Below are 4,523 nucleotides of genomic sequence, written 5' to 3'. Positions count from 1 at the left end.
GTCGGACTAAGTCCACCTGCAGGGTTTAACATGACAATCCTTATGAGCTCCTTTTGGGGACATTCTCAACCTAGATTACTATGACACAGTTTCCTTCTATAATCAACAACACACACTATAAGTGATATCATTTACCAACTTATCGGGCTTATTAATTTATTGAACTAAATCTCACCCATTGATAAATTAAAAAAATAAATATCAAATATATGTGCTTGTTATTATATTAGGATTAAGAGCACATACTTCCATAATAACTGAGGTCTTTGTTCCTTTAAAAAGTCAGTATAAAAGAAACGACCTCTAATGGTCCTACTCAATACACTCTAAGTGTACTAGTGTAATTATATAGTTAAGATAAACTAATACCTAATTACACTACGACCTTCCAATGGTTTGTTCCTTTCCATCTTGGTCGTGAGCTACTGTTTATAATTTATAAGGTACTGATAACATGATCCTCTGTGTGTGACACCACACACCATGTTATCTACAATATAAATTAATTGAACAACTACATTTATCATAAATGTAGACATTTGACCAATGTGATTCTTATTTCTAGATAAATGTTTATACCAAAAGCTAGGCTTTTAGTATACATCCTAACAGACGGACACATTGAATGACTCGATAGATTATTCTGGAAACTGGAGCGGGAAGAGTTTATAGTCCTGGATAATTATAGGATCTAAGCTATGATGCGTTCATTGTCGGTGTATCCCAAGATAGTAGCAGACTATGTATTGCGGCACCATTAAAGGCGCGTCACATATTTAGAGTTATGTGAGGAACTGCTTCACTATATGGATGAAAAGAATCCTGAAGAGTCTGAAGAGGATTCTGAAGAGTTTTAGGAAGATCTAGAAGAGAATTCGATTGTGAATCTGAAGGAGAATCTAGAAGATCTCCTACTTGAGATTGCCTCAAATGAGTTCAAGTTAAAGGGGATTGACCTGACCACTGTATTAGTGTTTGTCCTAGTGGGTTAGAGTTCTTTTATTGTTACTGTCGTTATGTATGAATAATATTAGTCCATTGAGCCGTGTAATAAATTATATCGTTATGTACGAATAGAGTTATTTTATGAAAAGTTATGTTGTGGTAACAAACTTAAAAATGATTAGTTCATGTTTAATTAATGATTTATTCATTCTATGATTAGTTTATTTATTAGGGTGTGTGTAATAGTATTGATCAATATTGATTTGACTGGTTATATGAATGATGAGTGGAAACGTTGTTATTACTTGATTTTGTAAACTAACTCAAATTAATATTAAGTCAATCATAATTGTATGCATATAAATTACACTGAATACTAAATAATATGTTTTTTTATGTTAAATCATGGTAACTAAAAACATTATAGCTGAACTCAATAAAGGAGAGAAACTTAATGGAGATAACTATAAAATCTAATACCTCATGATATAGTATGTACTTGAGGAACAAGAAGTTTTGGAGGTTATAAATCAGGTTATGGTAGAACCTGTAGATGGTTCCACTACACAGAATAGACGATATCTTGATGCTTAGAAGCCATGGAAGAAAAAAGGACTTCATTGCAAATGGTATATTGATTAGTTCAATGATTAATGATCTAACTTTTGAGTATGAGTCGTATCTTACGGCTCATGCAATCTGGGTAGCCCTTAAGGAGAAATATAGTGGAGTAAGTCTGAGCAAGCTTCGACAGCTGACGATCAAGTTTGACAATTACAAAAAGCGTCTGAATATTTTAATGGTTCAACACCTCAGGAAGATGTCAAACATGATTCGGGAGCTTAAAACTGTTGATCATCAGTTGACTAATGAACAACAGGTTCAAGTAGTTATTCGTTCCCTTCTAGATTCTTGAGAGACCATGAAGCAAATCATAATTCATAGTGACAGTATCAAGGTTTTCTCTAGCATCTCACACCATGTAGAATTGGAGGAAGAAATAGTAGAATCCGCAAGGATTTCTGGAATGGCCTATGTAGTTGTCGGTCTTATTGGATCATCTGTATCCAAGAAAAAGAAATGGTTCAAGCAGGGAAGGGAAAGAAGACAAGAGCTGCTATTGTGAGATAGGGCCCAATCAAGAAGAAAGGAAAGAAGCCTGAAATGAAACCTAAAAGTAAGTTAACTTGCTTTAACTGCGACAAGAAGGGTCACTTAGCTCGGGAGTGAACTGAGCCAAAAAAGGTAAATCCAAGTGTGCCTTATTTTCTTGAGCATTTTGTTGCTAGCTCAGTGTTATTAACTAATTCTTATCCTTTATAGATTATAGATTCAGGAGAAATCAACCATGTAGCTCGGGAGCAAGTTACATTTGTAGAGTATCATCGGGTACCAGTTGGTAACAAATGAATGTATGTAGGAAACAATGCAAGAGTTGAAGTCAAAGAAGTCAACACTTGCAAACTCAACCTCTGTAGTAGTAGTGATTTGTTTATACATGATATCCTGTATGCTCCTAAAATTCAACAGAATCTTCTTTCCGTTGCACGTCTTCTTGATTTAGGGTATTATATTAATTTTTATAGTCGGTGTGTTGAACTTAAGATTTACTCAGTGTCAATCGGATATAGTTTTGTTTAACAAATGATTTTATGGTTCTTGATGTACAACCAGATATCAATTGTGCTATCAAGGGTTATTTTTCAAGTATTACTCTAATTAGTTATACAGGTATAACTGATGAGGTTTGTCATGCTAGATTAGGTCACATATGGCAAGAACGTATGAATCGGTTGGCTAGAGAGGGTCTATTTAGCACTTGGGCTAAGATTTACTTGTCTATATGTGAGTATTGTCTTGCTGGAAAAGCAACTAGGAAATCATTTGATAAGACTATTAGAGCTGATTCACCACTGCAATTAATTCATTTGGATATTTATGGTCCAATGAATGTGAAGACTAGACATTGAGCTTCCTATTTCATTACATTTATTGATGATCTCCCTCATTTCAGTCAGGTATATTTGATTTCTCAAAAATATGAAGCATTAGATTGTTTCATTAGTTATATGAATGAAGTTAAGAATCAAATGGAATGTAAGATTAAGACCTTACGCACTGACCGTAGGAGGAATATTTGTCTGATATATTCAAGATAATATATAATGATAGAGGGATTATTAGACAGCTAACACTCCCTAAAACTTCACAACAAAATGGGATTACTGAAAAAAGAAAATATGAATTTTCTTAAAATGGTTAGGTCTATGATGGCACAGGTTAATTTGCCGATATCCTATTAGAAAGATGCATTATTACTGAGGTCAATATACTTAACAAACTATCTTCAAAGTCAGTTTCATCTATCCCATATGAACGTTGGACAAACACAAAACCAAATTTGAGTAATCTGAGACCCTGAGGGGCAGCTGCTTATGTTCATGATAGTTCTCACAAGTATAAAAAACTAAGATCTAGGGGTAAGAAATGTATCTTTATTAGATATCATAAGACCTCTAAAGATTATATTTTCATAAATAAACAACTAGATGTAACAATCTCCCAAATAGATTCGAGAGATGCAACTTTTCTCAAAATAGAGTTCCCAACCAGAGGTGATGTTGACAAAGTGTTCCTCTATTTGAGGAGGATGAGATATTATCAACAAGAGAGGTATCAAAAGGGATGTCTGAGTATAGTTAACCGAGTAAGAGTGATATGCCAAGTCATGAGTTGACTCCTCAACAACCCAACTTACAAAGAAGTGTTCGTAAAAACAAACGTAAGAAGATGTTTGATATTGAGAATGAGGCATTGATGGCATTCCCAGTTGACGATGATGAACCTCAATCTATTAAGGAAGCATTGGGATGTAGAGTTAGAGAAAAGTGGAAAGCGGCAATGGTTGAAGAGATGGAGTCTATGAATCAACATCATGTTTTGGACTTAGTTAATCTTCCTTCGGGCTGAAAGGCTATTGGGAATAAGTGGATTCTCAAGATAAAGAGAAAAACTAATGGATCGATTAACAGATACAAGGCTTGTTTGGTTGCAAAAGGGTTTATCCAATTGGAGGGTATTGACTTTGAAGAGACATTTTCTTCCATAGTGAAATTTGTGTCAATACGAGTTATTTTGATCTTTATGACACATTATGACTTAGAATTACATCAGATGGATGTAAAAATCACTTTCCTTAATGGTAAGCTTGACAAGGAAATCTATATGGTTCAACCAAAATATTTCATTACTGAAGGTCAAGAGAAGAAAGCATGTAGACTTAAAAAATCTATATATGGGCTAAAGCAAGCGCCAAGACAATGGAACATAAGATTTAACGAAGTCGTTTTATCTTCTGATATCGAGATGATTAATGAGGATCATTGCATTTTCCTAAAAAAGAAAAAGGAAAGTACGTCATTTTATCATTATATATTGATGATATACTGATAGCTAGAAATGACATAGGGTATATGAATGAAGTTAAGACGTGGCTGTCATCACAATTTGATACAACGGATATGGGAGAAGCTGAGTATATCTTAGGGATAAGGATCATTAGAGATCGTTCAACAAGA

Source organism: Zingiber officinale, chromosome 2B (genome assembly GCF_018446385.1).
Source record: "Zingiber officinale cultivar Zhangliang chromosome 2B, Zo_v1.1, whole genome shotgun sequence".
Lineage (NCBI taxonomy): Eukaryota > Viridiplantae > Streptophyta > Magnoliopsida > Zingiberales > Zingiberaceae > Zingiber > Zingiber officinale.
The sequence above is the reverse complement of the archived record's forward strand: the minus strand, read 5'-3'. Positions refer to the sequence as shown.